Genomic DNA, 26,346 nt, shown 5'->3' on the forward strand with positions numbered 1-26,346 from the left:
CCGTCGGATGCCGCGCAGGGGCTCCAGAGCGCCATCTCAGTCGCGGTGCCGCCGCGCGAAGTGCTTCCCCAAACGCTTTCAGAAGTTCGCCAGCGGAGCCCTAAGCCGTCGTACGAACGGGGCGCGTTTCACGCTGGGTTGTGACTCCCGAGTAAGTGCGCGGAGCGACACAGCCCCAGCGGGACTGCCATGCCCCTGAAGCGCCCAGGGCGGCCCCCTCCGTGAGCTGAGAAGTTTCCAACTTCTGGCACACATCCGACGCGTTTGCTTGAAGTCCCATCATCCCCAGCAGCGCATGCTGGCAAAGTCTGCATCGGGTTCCATGCAGGTATCTCAGTGCATTGAACCTGTCAGGCCAAGGGTGGGTGATGAAAAGGGCAATATTTAATATTCATTGTATTTATGCATGTATTTATAGGCCTCCTATAACTGCCAATGCCTTTTCTGCAGCAGTCGTCAGCAATATTCAGATTTTTCCAGACCTCAGTTGACTCTGCTTTGCCTCAGTCACCATGAAGCCAGGAAGCCAATTTGAGGCAGCTCCGTTATCCTCAGGAAGGATGGCCTGTAATGCCAAAAACTTGCCTGAAACGTGTCTTGCGCAGGCCTGCACTTCTTGGGGCAGGGGGCAGGGAGGGCTTTCAGGCCGAAATCCAGGTGAAGAGGACAGAGTGCTCAGGACCGGCAGACACCCTGACTCTGCATGTCCTTTTGCCGCCTCAGCCCCATACAATGGTAATAACGTTAATTAATTGTAACACCGGTGATCTTGCTAGAGGAATCCTGTGAATGGAGCCAGGGCTGTTTGTTGCTTGTCAGCAAGCACAGTTTGTGGCACTCGCTGTGCGGCTTCACTGAACGTTTGGTGAGGCGTTGGCCTTCCCTTCCAATTTCCAGCCTTTGTGGAAAAACCGGATCCAGTGCTGGAGGCTCTAACAGCCGTGCCCTTTGTGCCACGCTTGGAAGATTCCCAGGAGCACGTGGCTGGACACCACTGAAGGCAGAATACTGGGGACACCGCACCTACATCCCAGTTGGCCAATGCAGGAGGCAGAACGTGGAGGATCTGGAGTGGATTCTGGTGATGCCATTTTTAATGCTCCCCACTCTCCTGCCTAAAGGTTGGAGCAGAAGCTTTCTCCCTGCTGTTTTTATTTTTCCTTTTAATTTGCAAGGAAATATATTTTAGGTTTAAAAACAACAACAAAAAAACCCTCCCCACATGCTGAAGTGGTGCAGTCCAGTGTATGGCTATACCATCTCATTGTGCTGACTGAGCCCTGGAGGAGATTCAATGCAGTAAGGCAGTGCTCTGGTTTTCAAGAGAGGTTTTCTCCGGGGTTGTCCTTGAATCACAAAATCTTGAATTTGCTTGGCAAGGATGCTTGGAAAGTTTTAGACTGGCCAGGTGCCCACAAATTCAATTTTCCCTATATGTACTTTCAAACTGCACTTCCTAACACGGGAAGATCTCTGGAAACATCCATTTTAGTTCAGTGGTACTGTCTTCTTTTGCATTTTCCAATTTCCATAATTTCACTAAGATGCTTCTAGTCCTCATGACCAAAAAGAGGGCTGTAAGTATATGCACAATACCAGGTGAAGTCTCAGAGATGGTGTGTGTGGAGGGGGCTGGGCAGGTGGGGTTTCATAGCTTGTCCTAACTCCTCGGTCCTGCCCCAGATTTGCAAAATCAACAATTTATGCAAGATAAGCAAAGTGCACCTAAATTGGATATCTGTGAAGGGAGAACAAGGGCCTGGCATTGGCAAAAATAACAGGCAGGCCCTGACCTGCTCTACTATTCCCTGTTTCTGCAGGTTTTCCATCCTCGGGCCGCGCTCTGCCTTGCACAGATAATTTAAAGCTGCATGGGGAATAGCTGCCTTCCATCGAACACGGGGTTTCTCTTCCTTGTATTCTAGCTCTGACCCTGTATCAATACCAGGAGCAGAAGAGACGCTCAACCAGGGAACAAGGCAACATGCTGAGGAGAGACCCGGGAGAAAGATGGAGCAGGCTCTTCCCTTCATCTCTCCCCATGCTAGAATTTGGGGTTTCTTGATAAACAGCTCCGGTGAGCTGCAGATCACGTCACACGCAGAGAGTTCCATTCTTTCACCAATGATAAGGCCGTGATGTCCGTGCGTGTCTGAACTGGTTCTCCACGCCTCCCCCTCCTCCAGGGGAGATTCTTGGGAGATTCCGACTTTTTATAATATTCTTTGCCTTGTCCTGAATGGTTCCCTGACTTAAGTGTTTAGCTGAGCTGGTCACTGCCGGACGCTGCCTTCTGTCTGCAAGGTGACCAGGTTGCTATTAAAATCGCCTCTCTCATTCCCCACATTCAGCGTTGAGTTCCATTGTGTGCATGGCCAAATTAGTACCATCTGCGTAGAAGAGATGCTTGCAAGATGCTGGCTTGAAGAAGGACAAAAGTGAACTAAAAAATACTGCAAGGGGCTTCAGAAATACCCCCAAGAGCTCAAATAAGGACCGAGGAGTGCAGGCTGTTGAAAGGGGAGGAGGACCTGAGTTCAAATCCTGATTCAGCCGTGAAGACCACAGCATGGCCTGCTTGGAGCTTCTTGATGGAAAGGGGGAACAAAGAAATAACTTTGTGCATGCATGTTCCCGCTGCTACAAGAAAACAAGTGTTCTTCGTACATAGGAATCAAATGCCTTCATCTCAAAGAACTGCAATTTACCACAGACCCATGTATTTCTACTCAGAAGTAAGTCCCCTTGAAACGAGCGGTAACACTCCTGGGTAAATCAGTCTTGCAAAAATATTGCTACGCTCACCAAAGCCTATTTTGGAAAATCCCAGTATGAGGATGGCACCAATGTTGTTGTTAGTTGCGAAATCATGTCCGACCCATCACAACCCCATGGACAACACTCCTCCAGGCCTTCCTGTCCTCCACCATCCCCTGGAGTCCAGCTAAGCTCACACCGACTGCTTCAGTGACTCCATCCAGCCACCTCATCCTCTGCCGTCCCCTTCTTCTTTTGCCATCTATTGTTCCCAGCATCAGGCTCTTCTCCAGGGAGTCTTTCCCTCTCATTAGGTGGCCAAAGTGTTTGAGTTTCATCTTCAGCACCAATACTCCTTTCATAGATAATTTTTGGAGGTGTGCGAAGTACAGCTTCTCCAGCCAGGTGGACAGACCAACACCCAGCCCGTGCTTCAGGACTGCTGAGCCTGTTAGTCTGAATTTCTGAGGTGCAGGTTCTACCTGCAGGTTTCCCATCATCATCATCATCATCATCATCATCATCATCATCATCATCATCATCAGGGGTGGGGGGATCATCATCTTTTGGGCATGCCATTTATGGCACCCATTTGCTAAGAACTGGCACATGGAGAATTCAGCTCACCATCAGTCAACAGTAAATATAGAGCAGTGTTTGTGTTTAGTGCAACTTTAGTGTTTCCATAAAGCTCTGCTTACAAATCCAATCAGTTTTGAGAAGAAAAGAAAAAAAGAAAATGCACAGGTAAGTTTTTGGGCCAAGGCATCTGTCCCTAAAATAGCCCATTAAGCAACACAAGGACCAAGCAGTGCTGGATAAGTGCAAAATAAACCAGCCTTTCATTACTGGGATTGAAAGATTTATCCGTGTGTCACACGAACGGGACATAAAGTAGCTTGCGTGGTGCATAAATGAGCAAGGAGTGCAAGGGGAAGAACCTCGAAAGCTCCTCCGGTCCCACCAGCCTCAGCCACCTGGTGGTATCTGGGTCCCTCAAAAGACAGCCCTTTCTCCCGGGCCACCCCTCACGCGTGGCTCCCCAGAGACTTGCACCTTCCTTCAGATCCATCCTCAGATCCCAGTTTTTCCATGAGGTCCTTCGGCCAACCATCCCATAGTTCCAGTCCCAACTGCAACTATGTCTAAAGCTGTGCCCCAGAATAGCTGCACCTTGTATCATGTGGTCCTGCTTGTGCTTGGTTCCCTCATGAACTGGAAGCTCCTCGGGGCAGGGATCCTGCATCCATGGGCCTTGTAAAGCACCATGTGCTTGGATGGTGCTGTGCTGCATGAAGATGTCCGGAAGCAGAGCAGATGAGCTGGGTGTCAGTTCAGCCTAGTGGCATCGTGGCACAACCAGTAACCTTACTGGGTGCAGAAGAGGGACCCTTAGAAGGAAAGACTTCCAAGCCTTGGAAGGGACAGAGTGCCAGGATTGAACAGCGTTCGCTCACGGGCCACCCGTGCACAGATCATTCCTGGTCCCCCCACTTGTCTTTATTTCAGCAGAACAATCGGGTGTCAGTGTGTGAATGTGCTATTGCTGAACAGTCGGGAGCCAGGATCTTCCCTCCATCACCGGGCGACCGACCAGTCGAGCGAGATCTACCCTCTGTTCTCGAGTGCTTGTAATGCTGTGCATGCTAACCAAGGAGCGAGTTCCGTGGGGCTTCACACCCGTAACTGGGGGAATACGAACTTGTGGGTGGCCACTGTGCGGGTGGCCACTCTGTGAACGGAACAGAGGACTGGGTGGACTTTTGCTCCTGCCCAGTGTGTCTCCTCTCGCGTTCCGGGTGTGGCAAGCTTTCCTTGCTCCTGAGATGACCCCCTCCTGTCCCCACTTAAGAGCCGCAGCTTACCGGGCAGCTGCAATTCCTGCAGGAGAAATAAGGTAGGCCTACGATCAGCCCCACCTCTTCTGCCCCCCTGATTCTTGTGACTTGCCTATATATCTATCGAGCAACAATGCACAGGCCTCTGTGTGGCCTTTATGATGCATCTGGCATCCTCCAGCTAACCTCTTTTCTGTTCAACCCTGGAAAAGGCTGCACTTCCGATGGCTGTGCTCTGCAGCACGAAGGGCAAGTGTCATTGAGCTGGCGCATGGGGCGCGCGCTGAGCCTGGGGGTCCTCTGCCATGGGGAGGAAAGTGCGTGCGAGCAGCTCTGGCTATCACGGCAAGGACCGCTTCAGTGCTCCATCCATCCCGAAGCGCCTTGGCAAAGCAGCCAAGCGCCACCGGATCAGTGGTGGCAATGGAAGGGCTTGGGAAGGACCAGAGGGCCAGCTCCTTCAGCTCCTGCTCTGATTGGTGTGCCATCCAGCCAATGACAGCGTCTGAAACCAGAGGCCACCTGCGTTCATCAGCATCCGCACGAGGCACATTGCTAGATTAGGGGAGATCCGAGTACCATGCCTTTAAATGTAGTGTTTGAAGCGCTGCGTTATTTAATTTAGTTTTGAATCCTTCCTTTCCCCCTCTTGGATTACTGATGTCCTATCTGTGCTCCAGTGTTCGGATGCTGCAACACAATCATGGGCAAATGTGGAAATTTGGGGCATTTTGCTCCTTCTGCAGGAATTCCAGCTACATTTACTCTGTTCATGGCACTTTTTGAAGCGTTTCTCCTGCCTTCGGGGATCAGGGCAGGCCGTTGGGTGGCAATCCATTTCCCCCCTGCACCGTAGTTCTCGGATGCGCCAACGTCTTGCCTTTGCATTGCGAAGTCTCTGTCTGAGGCTTTGGTTTGCTCTTGTCTTGATGTTGCCAGTATTCTTTTTACTGGTCTCCCAACTGCTCAGCTTCCTCCTCTTGATTTGTTTCCAGTGCCGCTGCTCATACAGGCTTCGCAGGTTGGGTCAGCCGGCGTGTGGGCTTCGGCACCCTTGCATGCACCCTTTGGCCTGCAAGCCAGAGCCCCTGCGAGCACGAACCGTCCCTCCTTCAGCCACCCACTGACTTGGAGGACAAGAGGGGCAGAAATGGGGCGGGCAGAAAAGGGGTGGCGACAGATGTTCCCACTTATGCAGCCCACAACAGATGGCCGCCAAGGGATTGCTGCCCTTCCACAAAAGGAGGCATTTCTCCCCTGTTGTAGGTGCTTGATCGGATCCCACATGGCCCTTCTGTTTTTCTCTTCACTGTTTTTCTCTTCCTTCTCCCTCTCCATGCTAATATTTTCTTATTTTCTGGGTTCAACACATGTCTCCGTCTCCGTCTCCATCTCCATCTCTGTCTCCATCGCCATCTCCGTCTCTGTCTCCTTCCGCTTCCCCATCTCTGTCTCCTTCCGCTTCCCCATCTCTGTCTCCTTCCGCTTCCCCATCTCTGTCTTCATCACTGTCTCCGTCTCCTTCCTCCCCTCTTTCCACCAAAAATAACAGTGCTCAAGGTGTCCACCAGGAATAAAGCCAAAATTAAAACCAACTGACTGAAACCATTATCAAAACAAATCGATGAAGGAAGCAGTCCTGTGCCTGTTTTGACGGAAAAGAGTCCTCCACCTCCCAGCCTGCCCCACCTCCCGGCCTGCCAGTGTCCTTCTTCACAGTCCAGAACCACAGGGAGATGCGAGCAGTACTATGTGCTTCTCCAACCCCAGGAAATGGGCACGGGGGCAGCGGAACCAGTGGGATGCGCTTTTGAGCAAGCCTGCACAGGATCGGGCTGTGGAACGCCAGACCTTCCAGAGAAATTCGTGGTGCAGCGGCAGCTCTACCAAGCGATTAGGCCTTCCCCAGAGAGCCCGAAAAGCTGCTGCTTGCCCTACTCCTTCCTTCTCTTTCATGTCTCTCCCTCTCTTTCCTTGCTTTAACCCCAACTATTTTAGGAGAGTTTTACGGCTGCAATTTGTTTATGAGCGTGGTAAACAGTCGAAGGCCGTGGAGGCATTTGCAGGCAGATCGATGGCCGTCAAGAGACAAGCTGGGCCTGGGCCATCAGGGTAGGACAGCGCAGCTGGTAGGCAGCAGGAGGATTGTCCTTTCCAGAGGTTACAGATGTGTGCGGGACATTATGGGAAAGTGTTTTTTTTAACAAGAGTAATTGGTTTATTCCTGAGGTAAGCTGTATAAATAGGAGGGGAAAAATATTTCCTGTTCCAAGGCAAATAACGAACTGGCAGTCCGTTGGCTTGGCTCCACGGAGCAGCAGAAGGCCAACAAGGATCACTGTTAGCTTTGCATCCTCCTCTTGCTCATGGTAAGAGAGAGCGCGACTCTTTGGCCGGCTGAATCTCCTTGCATTTTCTGGGAAATGTATATCTTTTCAGCTCATGCAACTGACGTGTGAGCAATGCAGGGGGCACATGGACGCATCACTGGAAAAGGAAATGCATCACCCTAAGACAGGACGGGGAAGGACACGGCTTTGTGTATGCTAATATGTGGAGATGCAAATCCAGAAAGAACTGTTATGCATCTTGCAGCCAGGTGGGTTGCAAGTCCATGCTGATTGGCAGGTTCTAGACCCTGCTGTTGATGGAAAAGCTCACTGCCAATGCATAAGTTCTAGGCCCCAGTGTTGGCAGACAAGTTCTAGGCCCCTAACATTGACAAACAAGTTCTAGATCCCAGTGTTGACAGGCAAGTTCTAGGTGCCACTGCTGACAGGCAAGTTCTAGGCTCCAACATCGATGGACAAGTTCTAGACCCCACTGTTGACAGGCAAGTTCTAGGCTCCACTGTTGATGGACAAGTTCTAGGCCCACTTTTCTTCTTGCTGAACATTCCTCATCTTTAAACTGGACCTGGTCAGTCATACAGGCAAAATACACCTTCAAAGGAGGTGTCCTTGTTACTGTAGATGGGCATCTTTTGAAATTCTTGGCACAATTTCCAGAATTCTTCGTCAATGAGACAGAAAAACTTTGTGATTTAGGAGCTTCAAATGTGGGAGAAAGGGAAACGGACAGTTTTGTCCATCAACCCAATTCTTTCTGTTTTTGCTTCCAGGGAAAAGTCTAGCTTGACTTGATCTGGGACCTGCTTGTTTGTCTTCCCAGGTATTTGCCAAGCTCTTCTCCAGCACCATGTTTTGAGTGCTCGCATGTTCTTCCTGCCTGCTTTCTTGACTGTCCAGCTTTCACACCTGTGCATAGTTCCCTGGAATCCAGGTGTGTGGATTGGCATCAAGGCTGTTCAGTGAAAAGGTAAGTCAAAGGAGACCTGACGGAGGTCCGCAAAATTATGTCTGGTGAGAAGCAAGCCAAAGCTCTCCAATCAATCTATAGCTGTGCATTGATACTGTCAGTTAATTACCCCATAACATGGGTATTGCAGTTCATGTCAGAATAATAATGCTTTAAAAATACAACCAAATAATAAAACAGCGAAGCCCAAGAGATCCTCCAACAAAGCATGAATTAAGTTAAACCCCAGCCACCACAAGGAGCCGAACTTAGAACAGCATCTCTAGTACAAAGCACTTAGATCTTTAGTACTAAAACCCTTGAAGTGCCTGAGAGAATAGGAAAGTCTTTGCTGGGGCTGAAAAGATTTGGAGGGGTGCGCAGGCTCAGGCCTGAAAGCAGTCTTGAGGTTTGCCTGTGTGGCATCTTCTCCCGCTGGCCATTTCTGCAACTTCTATCCCCTTGTTTTGAAGTGAACACAAAGGACACGTCAATGGATCCACAGGATGCTGGAGAGTAAAAAGCGGTTCCCTGCCGGGGTCCTTTATCATTCATTTGCTTTCTGAAGGCTAAGGAACACCAAGCAAGGGGAATACCCGGGAGCATTTCAACCCCAGACAATATATTGCTTTGTTTGGGAAAGGCTTCTTTACCCAGCCCATCTTCTGCGTTGCTTTCTAGCCATGCCATGGAGAATATCCCAGGCACAGAAAAAAGAGCAGAGGCACCGCTTGGACTGAGCCGGCTGGGACAATTAAGCGCCCAGGGGCTTCAGGAGCTCCTTTGAGCTGGCAGGGTGCCAAGGGAGAGTGGCAGGATTCCGCATCCTTTGCCAAAGGGACAGAAAAGCGGGGATGATTGGACGACTCTGTTCACTGGCGGAGCTGCCGAGGTGGAAGGGCCGTGCGGATGGGTGGATGGCCTCGCGGAGGGGAGAGAATCGGGACTGGGCAGCCATGAGGAAAGCTGTGCGGCTAATCTCTGGAGACATCCCTTTCTCAGGCCAGAGCCAAGCGCAGAGACTGGGCACCTGTTCTGTCCAGGTATATTTCCCAGCACCTATAGGTCAAACTGGGAAGGACTCCTTGCTCTGGAAAGCTGCACCTGCTTGTGTGGACGGTACTGAAGTGGATGCACTAGCTGAGTTCAAGACAGCATCCCTCGTTCCGTCTCGGTTTGGCCAGAGAAAGCATTTCATCAACGCTCCCTTGGGCGAGGAGAAGTCTTTAGAGGGGAGGGCTGCCCTGAGTATAGGAAGGGACACGGTTTCTTTCTGATTTTCCGAAGTCCACATCCTTCACCTTGCCTTGAAACCATTCCAGCAGCTGTGAGCTTGATCTCTGTTTGCCTCTGCAGCGTCCTGGCCCAGTTCTTGTTTGTAGAATTGTGTGTATTTCTTAACAAAAAACTTTCTGAGATGTTGGAGCTCAGCTATGGTTGAAAGTGATCCAAATGGGAACGGCATGGGTCGAAGAGGGGGAATTATTCCTGAGAGAATCGCACTAAGCTGGGACAAAGGGGTTTGGTTTGGAGGGTAGAACTTACAGGGGTGCAGAGGGAGAAGATGAGGGGTTGGGGAGGGGAGCAAGAATGGGGCACTTCAAGGAACTTTGGAAGTGCGAAGGAGGAGAAGGTGCTTGATAAGAGGAACCCATTGGGAATATCTATGAAGATACGGGGGAATATGGTCAAAGTGAAAGTAAGATGCCTCCACTATGGGGAAGGTCCTGGCAAAGCAGAGGCAGCAGAAAGGGCTGCTTTAGAGCCCATCTCACCCCCAAACGCTCCGGGCTTCCACTGAAAGTTGTCTTTGGAGAAGCTGCAGCTCAAGCTGAGGTAGCACAGAAAGACGAGTGAGTGAGACTCCAAGGTCTTTCCACTGGCCATCCAAAATCAGGATATCACAACGGGAGAGCCTTGTTCTAGAAGTTGTGCACCGCTTTTTGAAAAGGGGAGGCTGGCTTGTGGTGCCTGGGGTGATGTTCTGGCTCTCCAAGCAGCGACCTGGCATGGTCATTCTACAAAGAGGTGGTGCTGGGCCTGGAGCTCAGCTGTATCAGGATGGGGCAGTCTCCACACCACCCAGCCAATATTGGCTGAAGAAGATCCAGCAAGGAATTCTCTTTGCACCGACTGGCCAGAGTAGATTGGCTGATATTTCCGGGCTTCTTCAAAGGCTTCTGGGTCAGGTTTTGTTGACTGCATCTGTGTGCAGTTGCCCTGTGTGGTGGCCCGCGGAGCTGTGGGTGGAAGACTTTCTGTGAAGGACCATCTTTCAGGTACCGATGGACTCTGTCCAGGGAAAGGTGGCAGAACAGAGTAGAGCTGGGCAGCTGAGCTGTTCATGAACATTGGCTCGAGGTTTGGTAGGTTCCTTCACCCTTGCTTGGTCTCAGTGGGGTCCCTCCATAAAGGTAGACATGATGGGGTGCCCCCATCCTTTAGTAGATTCATCGTTATGGCTTTACTTGCTTCAAAAACTGGTAGACCTGCCCAACTACTCATTCTGCTGAATCAGGCACTGGACCTCTGGTCCAAAGTCCTGCCTTGATGCTTGGATATTTGCCAGTTCTGACCTTTTTTCCAGTCCATCTACCTGGATGGGCCTGGGGGGTCCCTGGCTCTCCTGAGACTGTTGTTTTGGCCCAGTCTGGCCCAGTTTACAGCCAGCTGTGGAACCCAATGAAAAAGAGGGACAGGGAAACGAGCCCGTGCCCCACTCTGGCTGCACCTGACAGGGAGCGACCCCTGCACAGGAAATGACATTTGTCCGAGTGTCGAAACGGTTCTGCTTAAAATGGCTCCAGATCCAGTCAATTTCACGCATGGTGTGGAGATGCCCTGGAGCTTGCCTCGTATTTTGCAAGGCCCGAGCAGGTGGCTTCGTCTGTGGGAAGAACTGGGGAGGAGGAAAGGATGGAAGAATCGGAGGACACTGTGAAAATAAAAACAACACATCAAGCACATTCGGGGGATAAAGGGGATCAGCGCTGCAGAAAAGGGAAGAATGAGTCCCAAAGCAAAGAATGTGGGGACAATTTGGACAGTGGAGGGTTATCTGTGTACCAGGGACCCCAGCGTGAGAGGGCCACCTCTGCAGGGCTGGCGTCGATTGCCATCTGGGGCATGCCACTCAAGCCCATTGTCCTCGTTGTTCTGGCCACTTGGAATGTCATCTCCCCGCAGTTGAATCTGTCCCTGCCCCCCCCCCCCCGGCTGCTACAAATCCGAAATCACCATGCAGCTTGAATTAATGGCCTTTTCTTACTGGGCAACAGTCTGGAACTGTCTGCCAAGTCTGGCAATAATTAACTGGGAGAGAGTTAGTGGCAGAAATGGCTTCTGCTTTGTAAGCCCCATGCCTCCGCTTTCTCTGCTGGCTGCCCCCAACCCAGCCTCGGCACTGGCCCACCTTTTATCTAGGAAAGGTCAAAGGGGCACGCGACCGGAGTTATTTCCTGCTCCTCCTCCTCCTCCCTTAACCCACAAGTAGACGCCGCGAGGTGCTATGGAGTGGGGCCTGGACTCTGCTTCTGATGCTCGTGTGAGAGACTCCCAGGCTCACTGGAGACCCCCTTCTCCAGGGGCATCTCCGAGGGGTGAGCGACGCTCCCACTCCCAGCCCGTTCTCCCCTGCTTCTCCCCTCCCCCACAAATCCCAGTTCAACCAGGATAATTTCTGACACGAATTCCGGAATTGGCGCACACAAATGTCGCTCCAGCTTTTGCTGCCTTCTGCTCAGGTGCACTGGTCTCCGCCTGCAAAGAGCAGCGAGCAACAGGACGCGGTCTTGCGGGGAACCCACGGGCAAATGTGGCCGGAGCCGTTTGCTGCGGTGTTTTCCTGGTGTGTGCAGCTCGCCTGCATTTTATCCTCCTGTCTGTAAAACCCCCGAGCACAAACAAAGCATTCTTCGTCTGATCATACGCCATATTTTCCCCCCACCTATTTGCCCTCCCACCAGCAGAGGCCCTCCTCTGGGAACCCTCTGTGAAAGACATTAGGAGGCAAAGTACCCGGAGAAGGGCCTTCTCTGCGGTGGCACCCCGACTATGGAATGCGCTCCCCAGAGAGGTCTGCCTGGCGCCATCATTATTCGCTTTTCAGCGCCAGGCCAAGACCTTTTTATTCAATGTTTTAATATGTATTAATAGTAGTTGCATTTTATTCTTTGTATTTTATTAATTACAGCCAGTGTGGAATAGTCTATTTATTTATTTTATTCTGATTTATGTTGTAAGCCATCCAGAGACGCAAGTAATGGATGACATACAAATTTTATAAATAAACAGATATTGCAGGCCAGCTCTTCTTCCGTGCTGCGTCTCTGATGAACGCCTAGGCTCCCGCCCACTTCCAAATAACACACAGATTATCAGGATAGATGGAAAGTAAAATAAAGCGATTGCTTTCTTCAGGGTCTTAAACATGCACACAGACGCCAGGGAGGCCGCGCTGTGTGGAGAGTCCCCATCGCAGCTTTGAAAGGAGACAAGGACTTTAGGAGCACAGCAATCGGGGAGGATTTCCCATGGGGAGAGTCTTGGGTAGCCTCTCTATAGGGCGGCTCCCCTGCGGGGGTCTTTCCAGCCCTACCCGGGGAGCGCCGGACACTGGTCTTGGGACCGCATTCATGCAAAGCCGCCTGCGCTGCTTCTCCGGGGCTTTCCCAGCCCATCCCGGAGGATTCCGGGTCAGATCTGGAAGCAGCTCCGCAGGCAGGGCCGTGGGGAGGTGATCCTGTGCAGTGGATGCCTTGCATTTGCTTCCTTCGCCCCTCGCGTCTGCGTGTGCCAGAAGCGCAGCATGGCCCTCGGGAGCTCGAGGACTCCGGCCGGGGGCAGGGAAGGGAGGGGAGGGGAGGGGGGAAGGGGCCCTCGTGCAGCGCCCGCCAGTTTGCCCAGCCTCGCTGTGGGATTAAATGGGATCCTTTCTCACAACTGTGGCTGATGGACGGCCTGAAACAGGAACTTCAACTTCCCAGACAAGGTTATTTTGGTAGCTCTGCGTAAACTTTCCCCTTTGGAAAATGTGACATGCTCTTATCCCTTTTGTATTTGCTCACCAAACACTAATTAAGGCATGTAATGAAGACAGGGGCGTCCATTAATAAAGAATAATTATGGAGCAGGATTAGCCAGCTTATCGGAAACAGGTGGTGGTGAGGCGTTTGTCTGCACGTTGGGCCCCAGGCATGAGCTAACGCACTCCAGCGCGTCCTGGAGGACCGGGATAATCCCGAGGACAAGGACCCACCCGTCCCCTGTCCCCAGACCGGCCTGCCTCCACCCCAGCTGCCTCCCTCTTTGATGCCTGGCTTTGTGGGACCGAAGGGCGGCTGCTGGCCTTGTGCGGACGAATCGCCAAGCAATCCCACAGCCAGTGGCCACCCCTTCCCCTCCCCTCCCTTCCCTCCCCATTTGCTTCTGGTCTTGCTGGTGGAAGTTGTCCTGCTTTTGTATTATTATTTTAAAGAAAACTCCTGTGTGGCAGAGTTTCTGGTTATGAATAATCCATGGTGCGATTATGAAAAACAGTTAAATGAGGTGAACGGGCGGGTCGATTTCCTTATGGAATCCCCAACGGCAAGATATATTTATTACAGTGTTTGCAAGACATCAGGCAAGGTTACAGGTAACACAGATGTCCTGAGCTGAAAGCTCAAAAGATTGGATCTGCATCTGAAAACCTAGCTTATGTGAGAGTTTGTAGTTTTTTGCTGCGGGCTTCTGTACAGCTACTTGGCAAGAAATCCTATTAAAAGTCAGTGGGTTTTACAAATAAGTAAAGGTGTACAGGGTCACCCTGCAATCTACTGTCTTGTCAATTAGGATGTGGCTTTCAATCTAGATTCTGATGGCCTGGAGGGAAGGCATGAACGATGGGAATGCTGGGGAAGGGCAGCCTGGGAATAAATTCCCGTGGATTCAGTAAAGGAACATGCATGGGACATGGGCTTGATCTGATGGCCTCAACTCCAAATAGATGCTTTTAGCCTTCAACGTGATTTAATAGACCGGGAGCTCTCCCAAGGGCAGGTCCCTGCGCTGCATTTTTGAGGCACAATGAAAGTTGATGGCACTCTATAAAAATAGCCACCCGTCATCGCTGCCCACCCCAACAGGTCTGCAGTTCAGGGAATCTGAGGGGGCAGTTTCTCAATCGGGGTGATGGGAGAGGGGGCTTTGATTGGAAGTGGACTGCTCGAACCAAACGAAGCTTGGCTTCAGGTTGATGTCTGAGTGGGCGTCCTGCGCTGAGCAGGGGGTTGGACCTGATGGCCTTCTCGGCCCCTTCCAACTCTACTATTCTATGATTAAAATCTCCTCCTCCTCCAGGAAACTGCAGTTGTTCCTTAGCATAGAACAGCAGAGAGTTGGACAGTCTTCCAGAAGAAGATTCACCTGTGGCCTGAAAACAGACGGGGCGCTCGCATTGCTAGCCTTTGCTTTTATTTAAGGGTCTGCACTGTGCCCACAGGGTCTGACTGCAGAGTCCCCCTTTTTCTATAACATTCGGCAGCGCTAGATCGCGCCTGGCTTCTTTTCTATACCAGCAACCCATTTCTTAGGTCCATGGATTGCATGTGCATTAGATTCTGTATCTATTTTTGTCCACTTAGGGAAGCAATTCACACCAAATCGGAAGACTGGCCCATTGATAAGCTCAGCTGTGGCTTGTTGCCTGCAGTCACTTTGAGACCACCAAGTCGGGCCATTCCTGGCTTGGAGAGGTTCTCCAGATGTTCAGCAGTCAGCACTATCCAGATGGAACTTGCACCTTCCACACGCAAACCACGAGCTTTCACTGAGCGGCAGTTTCCCTGGCTTCGTACAAGCCACACTGCAATATGGTTTGTGTAAACTGGGAGAAGCTGTCCAGGGTTTAGACAGCAGGAGTGTGTCTCTTTCCGCTGCCCTTGGATATGCTGGGGGTTCAGTCTGTGACCTTCCGCAAGCAAAGCTCAGGGCTCCTGCTGAATTTCATGCCCTCTCTGATTCTGTATGGCTTCAGTAGAAGTCACTTTGGTGGCTTCCGGTGGAGAATCTGCCGACACAATGAATACATTGAGCTGAGCAGAGATGGCCCTTCCTAGTGTCCGAAGCAAATTTGCACGTGCAAAGAAGCAGCGAGAAAAAATCATCAAATGTGAGGATGTTTTAATGGAGACCAAGGCCAAGGTCTTCCACATGATTGGATCCTCAATCACCCTGAATGGGTGCTGAAGCAGGACAGTGAAAAAAGTGGATGGGAAGAAAATGGATGTATTTGGAACATGCTGCTGGAGGAAAACGTTGTGAATGCCCTGGACCAAGTGAAAGATGAATAAGTATGTGGTTAGGGAGCAGATCAAGCCAGAGTTTTCCCTAGAAGCAAAAATGGCAAAGCTGGAGCCATTCTGATTTGGGCACATCTTGAGAAGGCCAGAAGACTCCCTAGAGAAGACACTCATGCTAGGGAAAGTGGAAGGCAGAAGAAGAGGAAGGCCAAATGGGAGAGAGATGGACTCCATCCAGGAAGCCGCAGCCGTGGATGATAGGAGCTCAGCAGGACTGTCCTGGACAGGGTATTTTGGATGGTGTCCATTCACAGGATTGCCCTAAGATGGGGACAACCTGATGATGCACAACAATGACAAATCAGAGCAGCTATTTTAGTAAGATTTGGATGTGTTGGGGGCCTGGCTGGTCCATCAGAATGGGGTCGTGTGCTTAACAGAGCAGTGAAATTAGCTCCCTCCCCTTAAGGCACCACCTTTGAACGATGGGCATCTTCTCTTCTGCTCCTGTTTAATATTTCCCTGAAGTAACAGAGTAAGCGTTTGAGCAAGAATTTAAAGCTATCATGTTTTGAATAGGGAGGAGTCGGCTGCCACTCCCATAGGTGGAAGCTGTAAACAGGGAAAGAAGAGGAGGAGGAGGCAGCAGCGGCGACATGGCTAACCAGCACCATCCAAAATGGACCGGCTCACCCGCTCTCTCCGCCATGGCTGCTCAGATGGACCAGGCCTCAGAACTGGGTGCAGAAAATCTCTCCCCAACAGGTGCAGCAAGAAAAACAATGGAAACTCTATTCATAATCATTGAAATGGCTGCCCATTTCCCTTCTTTTTCAAGGCAAACGGGAGTCGATCCCAGAGGGCCTCTGCCTGGTGCACAGGGACCAGCCTTTCCCTGCTGGCAGACACGAACCCCGGCCAATGACAAACTCAGCCCAGATTCAGCCTTGATTCCACCACCGAACTTTTCCTGGAGCCGAGCGCCCTTCCCCGACGCTCCAAATTGTTTTCTTCCTCCCACGAAACTCCTTGATCTTCTTGCCAAATGCAGTGGGCGAACAGCTGGCTGACACTGGCCGGTGGTGGGTTGAAATGTGTGACCGGCTGGCTGCTCCCAGGAGCTGACCGGCTTCTTCTGCTTCTGGAGGCGTGAATCACCCCGTGGCCTGCCCCACTTTGTGGGGGGAGACAGGCGAGGGCCATGGGCAGCCCTGGACTGCCGGGCTTCCCGTTTCCTGCTGCCATTTTTTACCCAAAACTTCGCAGTGCCAAGAATGGCTATTTTGAGTCATTGCTGGGCACAAATATTCGTAATTCCAAAGCAGAAATGGACAGATGTGGCAGGGTCTTTGGGGAAGTTTCGGCGCCCCAGACAAACTGTCCCAAGCTTCTTCCTTACCCTGATGTTTGGCAGGAGCAGAAGGGGGAGAGTGCCGGGCAGAGAGGGGGGGACGGTGTGGAGATATTTTTTGCTGAATCGCTTGGATGGAGGGCAACCGCATTGGACAAAAAAGAGGTCGTTTACCATTTAAAAAACAGGACTAAAGAGGGCATCGATTTATATAGACTTTGCATTTTTTTGGCGACGCAAACTTGGAATTACCACTTAGATTTCAATTAACAATCCAGTTAATTTCCTGTCCAAATGATATTTCTCTCCAGTCTTACATTAATTAGCACCACAGTTCAGACCAGCCTTTAGTTCGGTGAGTGAGAGGCAGTATGGTGTTGTTGTGAAGAACGCAAGCCTGGGACTCTGCAGATCCGGGTCCTAGTCCCCACTCAGCCATGGAGCCCACTGGGTCGCAGACTGTCAAGCCAACCTACCTTCCAGGGTTGTTGTTCTGCAGATAGGCCAGAGTGCAAGAGGAGGAGAATGACGAAAGCCACTTTGAGTTGCTTAAAAAAGAAAAAAGGCGGGATATAAATCTAATAAATAAACTTTAAAAAACGGACTTGCTGCAAGATCAATGTCCCTCCGATGAATGACCTCTTCAGTGCAATCGTCCGTACCGTTGTCCTGTCTCCCCAAATTAATTTAAGTGTGTCATGGGGAGGGGTGCTTTGCAATTCCTTCTGGTGGGGGTGGGGGGGTTCTTGGTGAGGATGCAAGCCAGCCACGTGGCTCCTTTCTCTTTAAGCGAATGCAAGCCAGATGGGGAATGTCGGGGGGGGGGGGGGGGCTCCGCCCATGGCCTGGAGGTGACCCCTCCCGTTTGATGTATTCATTTGTTGCATGTCTATATCATACAGGAGCCAAAGGGCCGCATTTCACAATGGGGGATTTGGGAGAAAAAGGGAAGAACAAGGACAATTATACCAAGCGATTTCGAAACAGAGGAAATGCCACAGGGGCTGCAGAAATGCCCCGGGTGCTGCTCTGCACTGGAAAAGTATGGAACAATGTCTCTAAGGTTTATGTAGACTCCACAAACAAGACCCTGGCAGAAAGCTGTCTTGCATTCTGTTTGGGTTTTGGAAGAAAACTGCTGGAAACCCAGCCAGATTTCTCCTCTGGAGCCCTCTGGAGCGGTCTGCCCCTGAATTTCAGAAAAACCATTTTTGGGGGCTGCAGGGACAGCGACTGGCGATGGAGGTAGCCCCTGGGGTTGCCCATCTCGGATCGAATTCTTGGCCCAACACGTACTCTGCAAATCCAGTCCAACCTCTACTTTTTGCCTCTGTTCCAGAAAGCGAGACCACAGTCAGATGCTTCTCACGTCCTCTCCAAGACGCAGGAGTCGGAATCTGCGGGTGCTGTCATCTGATGTGTTAATATCTGGGTAGGTAGCATGGCAGCTTTGGTGCCCCTTTACTTGCAGGCATGTTCCCCTGTGCTCAGAAAAGACCCTGCTGATGCCTTTTTCCCCCAAGGTAATGACTTACCAGGGCCAGAAGCATCCGAAGCTCCCCTCTGCCCCGTTTCCCGACCTCATGTGCATTCAGAAGTTAGTAGGGGTGGTAAGAGGCTGGAGGCGAATGCTGCTTGGGAGTCCTCTGGGGAAGCTGAGCCCCGAGCTGTGAAAGCCAAGAAGGCCAGTGCATCGGTGTGCGTCTGTGTGGGGAAGGCAGAGCAAGAGTGGGGGGGGGGGCACTCACGAAACAGAAAAGAGCGACTAGGATGGGTGGAGCAGGTGCGTGCGGAGGGTGTGGGGCGAGAGATGGTGATCCTGGACACAAGAGGGGGCTCAGGCCCCACCCAGGCCTAGTGTTTGGCTGCTTGGGCAAGCACCTTGTATTTTGGCCTCCCCAGCTTGCCATTCTGTGAAATGGGTGTTTTGCGACTTGCGATTACTGCTGGGGCGTCCCATTGGAGAATATCTGAGGGCCCAGCGACCTTGGACTTCCTTCTTTTGGAACACAGGCAGGACTTTCAAATTAGTATTCCATTCAAGCTGCTGAGATGCCACAAAGTCCTTGTCTAGTTTCTCGGTTGGTGTATCTTCCGAGCCGTGCCTGGTAGAACTTTTGAGAATTGTGTCCGTGATGCTGATGTTCCAGGGTATTGTGGTACCCCCAGAAAGGTTCGCTCCAGCCACAAACCCTTGGAAGGACTCTTTGCCAGAGAAGCTGAGAAAGTCCCAGTGAGATGGCAAGAAAATGTTATTGCAACTGGAGAAAGACAGCACTTAGATCCAGCAGGTGAAGGGGGAGGCCAAGCTTGTAGAGGGCAAACTTCCAAGGATTACCAAGGCACTGCCCCACTGCCCCAGGGGGAGGGGGGCAGAGAAACATTGCCAAAACTGCTACACAGTCCACACCAAGGAAGGCGACAGAAAAATGACTATCCCAAACCTGCCACGGATGCCGGATTTTGGAACCACATCTCCATCCAGGTTGACCGGTGGAAACAACTCTGCCAGATTTCCAAAATTTAATAGGCAAACCTTCCTCAACTTTTGCTGGAAGAGTGAAGGCAACATTTGCGTACACACTCACGCACGCACGCACACGCACACAAACGCACGCACGCATACAACCATGCCCTCAGTGCTGGTCAATTCATTATGCAATGCATCTCTCACTTCGCATAGACTTCCTAATGTCTACCTTCAATTGGCTTCAACCAAAATACTACCTCAGGATAGACAATCTGTCCGTCTTGACTTTGCTCGGTTTCAACCTTCTCCAGCCTTGCATTTGTTCTGTCCCATTTCCAGTTTGCAACATTTTTAAGCATGTGCACTTGTTCACGTTTCCATGTGTGTTTCTCCTAAAATATGCATTTTTGAAAGCCATTTTCCAGCACAAAGTCTGTTCTTGTCCGTTCCACTGTTTTTGTACCTTCGGCAAATATCCGAATGTTGTGTGTATTTCCCCCACGATGTGCACATTTTTGTGAGCCGGTTTTGGCTAGTGAAATAAATGCATTGCAAAATTCAGAAAAGAGCCGCAATGGAAACAGGGCTGCATCTCGGCTCACATACTGCTTTCGAAGTGTGAATTAAGTTCACATTAAAATGAGAACCAAATGAATTTCCCCCCCCTTGCTCACTGCCCACACGCTGTTGTTTAATTTTCACTAAGGTTACATCAGATCACAAGTATGTGATAGACAACTTCTCCGCAGACCATCAGCAGGCTGGGTAAGAGACCACACAGCTGGCGCTCTCCTGACATGCTGGCTTTCTATCTGCAAGGCTTTGTTTGCTTATTTATTTAGGAACATTCGGTCACGTAAGCCCACGCTTCCTGTCTAGAACAGTGCTGACACATCTACTGAGAACTAGGTTTTTGAAATGTTGTGTTAAGGGATAGAAACTTGGTGGGTTTTTTTAAGAGGCTGCAAGGGAGCCGAGATTCCTTCTTAGGGGGCTGAATGCTGTGGTCTGTTTCCTTCTTCTGTGCTGGAGTGGAATCGAGGGACACACAGATGCAGCTTTGCGTCCTTGGGAATTGCAGCGTTGGGTGGTGCAGCGCCACTCAGCGTAGCCCCTGAGCTTATGGCAAAAGCTGGGCTCAGCAGTGGTGTCTTGTCATGTGGGCAAGGAGGGGGCACTTGCTAGGTAGGTGCCGGCCTGGCCTGGTCTGGCCAGGTGTCCTTTTTTACAGTCCTCTATTTGCAGGGCTGCCAGGGTGAGCAAGAGAGGTCGATGGTTGAGCCGATGGTTCCGTCTTCCTGGCAGAGAGCAGCAGTGACTTGAAATGACTTCTGATGAAAGCAAAAGACGACTGGAGCAGGGCTGGAGCTGAACATCCAGAAAACAGAAATCATGACTACAGGAGAATTACACAACTTTACTGTCAACAATGTAGAAATCAAAATGGTGAAAGATTTTGTGTACTTTGGCTCAGTCGTCCTTTCAAAGGAAGACTGCAGCCAAGAAATCTGAAGACGGCTGAGTCTTGGAAAGGACGAGAAAGGATTGTCAAGCTTCAGTGGAAGGACTAGAAAAGATCATAAAGCGTAAGGATTTTTTACTGGAGACAAAGGCCAAGATCATTCACACAGATTGATATCCAATCACCACATTTGGCTGTGAAAGCCGGACAGTGAGGAAAGCTGCCGGGGAGAAAATCGATGCATTTGAAACATGGTGCTGAAGGAGAGCTTTATGAATTGCTCGGACCACCAAAAGATGAACAAGGGGGTCCTGGATCAGACCAAGCCAGAGCTTTCCCTAGAAGCAAAAGGGACGAAGCGGAGGCACATCCTGAGAAGGCCAGAAGACTCCCTGGAGAAGAGCATCATGCTGGGAAAGTGGAAGGCAGAAGGAGGAAAGGGCACTCAGACGGGATGGGTGGACTCCGTCTTGGAAGCCTCGGCCTTGAATTGACAAGAGTTCAGCAGGGCTGGCACAGATGGGATGTCTTGGAGGGCTGTTGTTCGTAGGGTTTCCATAAGTTGGCGATGAGTTGATGGGATGCAACAGCACCACCAATTTATATCCCACCTTTCTTCCTCTTGGAAGGAACCCAAGGTGGCTTAAAACATTCTCTTCTTCATTTTAACCTCAGAACAACAGCCCTGTGAGGTAGACCTGAGCGGAGTGGCTGTGACTAGCCCAACGTCACCCAAGCACTGGGGGAGGACTTTAGCCTGGATTTTCGGAGTCCCAGTCAGCACTCTTAAGTGTACCATACTGGTCCTTGTTGCCACTGTCAGGGCTGCAAGTTTTTCTGAAACCATCCAAGAATCCCGGGGAACCATAAATATTGACCAGGTCATCAGCTTTCACAGAATGGATCCTGTTTGTTCAGCTTTGAAAAATCTGAGCAAACAGAATCTGTAAATGTTCTCAGAGGGCCTTGGCCAAGGAGACGGGTGTTGAAGGAAGTGCAACATCAAAAAAAGGAAACCCAGAGGCTGCTTTCTCTCCAGTTTACCCTCACAACAACCCTGCAGGGCAGATTAGGCCGAGAGCCCCGGATTGGACCAAATTCACCCAGTGGGCTTCACAGTCAAGCGGAAACTAGAACCTGGATCTCCCCAATCCCTGCCCAACACTTGACCTACAACAGCAGTGTGATTTTCTGTCTCACGATGTTCCAAAGCAAAGGGCCCACAGGGGAATGGAGTTCAGCACTACGGACAGTTCCAGGAAAGCTTTGAATAAAAGCTTCAATGGGTAGAGAGTCCCATCCGCACGAGGTTCACCGGCCTCCCTTTCAGCCCTTCCAGAGCTAGCAAACAAAATCTGAAAGACAAGGCCATCTGAACTTTTTGTCATCCTGAAGCTTAGATCACCTCTGAACAGCTTCATTTCATTCAACCACTGAGGCTAATTTCTCTGGCTCAGAGTAAGATTCAAGGGCAAATACTGGGAAGGGAAACATGTTGAGGCTTCCTTTGTGATAGCAATTGAAAGCCTTGTGGCCTCTCCACGTACATTACTCTTTTCCAGGAACTTAAAGAAGCATGCATGCAGTTTTTCCAGGAACTTAAAGAAGTGTGACCTGGAACCCAGGTCAGAAGCATGCAGGAACTTAAAGAAGCTTCCACACTGCAACCCTTGGAACAAGTCCAAGGTCACTGCAGGCTTTGTGGCTGAAGCACTCCTAAACTGGGGGACTAAACGGTGTGCAGAACCTCAGTTCAAACCCAGGGTCACTATAAGCCCCACCCGCTCCTGGACCCCAGCCCTCCAGGGCTTCTCTGAAATGGAAGGAGGCCCTCTGGCGGAGAGGAGGTCTTCAGCCCCTTCTACACACTACATCCGCTTAGCGGTAGCCTAAGTTAAATCGTAACTTCAATATTTTGTAAGTCCACTTATAAATACACCATGGTATCTTCACAAGCCTTAAAAGAATTCCCTTGGATGGAAAGCAGAGACATTCCCCGGCCAAAGCTGGGAAGTGTTATGCTCTCTGGGAGAGCGTTTCCTTTAAGTTGAAGCCAGCTGGCAACAAGGCAACCTGCACAAAAGGCAACATGGAAACCTGCAACAACACGACCCGCAACTCTCCGAACAGGTTCTGCTTGTGTCCTGGGTTCCAGCTGGATATCCCCTCTAAGCAGGCACTTCCCCCACCCCAGCCCCCAAATCTCTGTCCCTTCTGCACCCAACAGGCCACTCTTCTATGGCCTCCTATGAATCCCCCAAAAGGCAGGCACCAAAGAACTTTGACTGTGGGGTGGTGTAGACATGTGAAAAAGCCCAGTAATGACACATTCAAGTGTACAGGGATAGATGCAAGTAGAGGGGATTGTTAGAATCCAGACAGAACCCCATCCTTCCTTCCGAAGTGGAGGGGACCTTCTCAGCCTGCTGCCTGGGTGTTTACTTTTCAAGGGGAACAATTCTCTGCATTCTTCATCCTTAAACTAGAATTGGGCAGCAGGACTGCCTTCTAAACCGAGGACTGTCCTCTGTAAAAAAGGAGATGTGGCTGTCCTACATTTGGTCTTAGTTATACCCTTCTGGGATTCTTGCTTTCCCCCTTCTGGAAATCTCAGGGCTCCCTGGAGCACGCTGACACCCCCCTCGGGTTTTTTGGCCTCTCCAGTTCGGCTGCAAAGTCCTCGGCACTCCCGCACTGAGTTCGCCATTTGAAGACGCGCTAATTATTTCTCTGATTTTGTTTCCCAAAAGGATGCGTTCCTTCTGAGTCTTCTTTGCATAATGTGAAAGGATGTTCTGATAAATCGATCCAGCTCTGACGTTTCCCTGGGTATGCTTGCTCTTTGCAGTTGAATTTGGGATCTGGGTCCGCCAGGGGAGACCTCCCTGTGAGGTAGGGGAGAGCCCTCTCCCTGTGGCTGATTTAGGCCCCTTTGCCTCCAGATATGAGCAAAGGAGACCCATCCTGTTACGGTGCTGTCTGCCAGCTCGGAGCAAGGAGACAGGGACTCGCTCCCACAGAGAAATGTTTTGGAAACCTGGCCCTTGCTCCCTGCCGCGTCTGGCATGGGGACGGTTCGGCTCGGCTGTAACAGGAAATGCTGATCAAAGCTGGGCTTGTTTTCCAACACGGCCTGTTATCTCTCGGCTGCCTTCTTTGTTGTCGGGGCCCTACGGGGGCTAGTTTAGGGCTGCTGCTGAGCCTCTGGCACTCGGTCTCACCGGTGCACAACAGGTCATACCTGCAGCAAGCCGAGGAAAACCATCAGCTGAAATGGTGAGCAGAGATAACGGATCGTGTTTAACAGTGATGAGGACTTAAAAATAGCCAGGACATGGGATGATTCGTGATGTTGGTTGTCCGTTCCCAAAGCTGATGTTTCATGGTGGGCAAAGGGCTTTGATCAGCATTTCCAAATGCAGCCCTCCTGGGCTTCAAGCCCACCGAACTGACCAGGCATGATGGGAATTGTAGGCCAGGACACGGAGGGATCCAGGTTGGGGTGGGCTTCTCCTGGGGCCCTCCCTGTGCCTTCTGCTTCGCAGGCCCCCGGTTCGTCCTGCCCATCTCCTGCTGGAATCGGCTCCAGGTAGGACCGCCGCGGCTGCTCCATCCCGCTTTCCCCACACACACACCCTGAGCCTCACCCTCGCCTCTTCCTAGGCCTCCCTTGCTGCGACTTGTTCAGGTGAGTGCAACAGAACCGCTTCAGGTAACATTCCTGCCCTCAAATATTTCTGCAACGTACCTTGTGGGTGGAGGGAGGGGTGAGGAAAGGTGGGGGGAGAAATACCTCTCTGACTAATTCCGTACAAATAGGCTAATATGCTAAGGAATGCTATTATGAGCTGGGGGAGCGCGCATGAGAACCCAAATTTGGAATGTCTGTTGCGCACAGGACTGGCAGGCACTAAGCGACAGGTAAACCATGGAACCGAGTTCGAGAGGGTCCTGCTCGAAGTTGTAGCCGGATTCCAGAAAGCTACCGCCGGACACGAGGTTTTGTAGTGGGAGTCACTGGCAGGGCCTCTGGTGCCCCTCAGGAAGTGTGGTGGGCTTCATGGCTGCTGGTCTCTGGCGCCCACCACATCGATTTCCCAGAAGGCCTTGATTCTGGTGTCCTTCCAGGGCGTTGTGGGAAATTCACAGCAGGCACAGGGAAGACAGGGCTTCTGGGTGCCCTGGACTGATGAATAGTCAGTTTAAATTCTCCTCTCCCACGCTGTTCCCTATAGAACTGCCCTGCTTGCTAAAAAGCCACCACAGATCGGGCACAACAGTTTGAGTCTTAAAGCCCAGCGCAGCAACCCGGCCCCTGGTCTGGGTGTGCCATTTATTCCGGCAGGTTGGAGGTGTTCCTCGGGCACATGACCCTGGTCTAATCTGGCTTGCCTGGATGCCGGGCCGTACGCAGCTTTGAGGCAGCTCTCTGGTTTTCATAGACCTGGATATATGGCGGGGTGGAGGACTGGATCCTGGCCAGTTTAGCAAGCAATCTTCCCGTGACTGTGGCCAAGGAGGAGGGCAAGAGGCATGATGGGCGTGCCCTTCTCGCTGGGGGGCTGGATTTCATCTGCCAGGCTGCAGCTGTGGGTTCACCTGGTGGAATGAAACCCTAAAACCCAGCCCTGCCTGCTTTTGGTAAATGAGCAGATCCGTGGAAAAGTTGAGTAAGGGACCTTCTTCCTCACATGTTACTCTTGTACATGCAAAGATATTTTATTATTTTATTTTATTATTTATTTGCATTAGCCCCTGTCTTCCTTTGCAGCCAGTTAACCATTCCATTGAAAACTACGCCCAGATCCTCACATGTGAAGTAGAATCCCTGTCTGGTGCAGAGGTCAAGAGTGTGGAACTGGGACCAGGGAGATCCTGTTTCTAGTCCCCGCTCAGCCATGGAGCTCACTGGGTCACTTTGGGCCAATCAGACTCTCAACCCAACCTACCCCACAGGGTTGTTGTTGTGAGGATAAGATTGAGAGCCGCAGGGGGAGAATGATGTAGGTTGCCTTGAGTTCCTCGAAAGGAAAAAAGAAGGGATATAAATTTAATAAATAAATGAAGGCAGGCCAGTCAGCTTGAGGAGCCAAGATTTATCCATGGGGCAGTTGCCCCACTGCATTACCTGACGACTGCAGGGGCTATCAAGACCACCTGTGGTGCCCCATCACCTTGGATGCCAGTCCAGCAGCGCCCTCTACTGGCATGTTTTTGCAGTGAGGCAGCGAGAAGGTCTGCCAGCAAGATTCCCTGACTAGACACCTGTGCCTTGCAGGAGAAGCATCTTCCATTCCAGGAAGAGAAGGGACGTGGACCTGCAGAATGAAGCCATCAGCAAGACGGCCATGGCTCTGGACTTATTCCAAGGTGAAGTCTCATCTCTCCGTAGCTCCCAGGTTGGTGTCCTATAAGTGCCCTTCCTGCCAAATCGGAGGATGGTTGGGATCCAGGTGTGGCCTGGAATCCTTCATGCTGCTGGGGCTCCACCAGCCAGTTCTTCTTTGGCTTTCCCTCCCATGTTCCTTGGACTCCGGACACCCACCCACCCTGCATCGCCTCTGTTTTGGCTGTGCAGGTATCTTGCCAGGGAGGTGGAGCCTTGGAGAAGCCCCAGAAGCGTCTTCATTGGGCCTCTTGACAAAGAGGCTCCCAGGAAGGCGAGGTCTAGCAGAGCCCCAGCATGGCCTGGCACCGTGCCGCCTGGTTGCGCACTCCCTTGGCCGTGCCGATCAGCCATCAACACAGGAACCGGGGTAATCCTTCTGCAATTTCAAGGAAGGAGTCGGGGGGTTTCTCGACCTGTCCCATGTCAGCCGACTCTCTTGCAGGCACTCCTAAGCTGCCCAACAGATAACTGGTCCAGCCGAAATTCCAGGAAGCCTGAACAT

The 26,346-nt window shown here is 51.3% G+C and overlaps 1 long non-coding RNA gene across 1 annotated transcript in view; it reads left to right on the plus strand.

The window, feature by feature from the left end:
• Nucleotides 1-17,991, plus strand: part of LOC123031090 — a 29,844-nt gene extending 11,853 nt beyond the window's left edge. The window contains exons 2-3 of the long non-coding RNA XR_006416222.1: nt 7,767-7,913; nt 17,863-17,991. This is a non-coding gene — a long non-coding RNA (uncharacterized LOC123031090). The remainder of the gene's footprint in view (nt 1-7,766; nt 7,914-17,862) is intronic.
• Nucleotides 17,992-26,346: the final 8,355 nt, after the last annotated feature.

Source organism: Varanus komodoensis, unplaced genomic scaffold (genome assembly GCF_004798865.1).
Source record: "Varanus komodoensis strain SLA01 unplaced genomic scaffold, ASM479886v1 scaffold48, whole genome shotgun sequence".
NCBI lineage: Eukaryota > Metazoa > Chordata > Lepidosauria > Squamata > Varanidae > Varanus > Varanus komodoensis.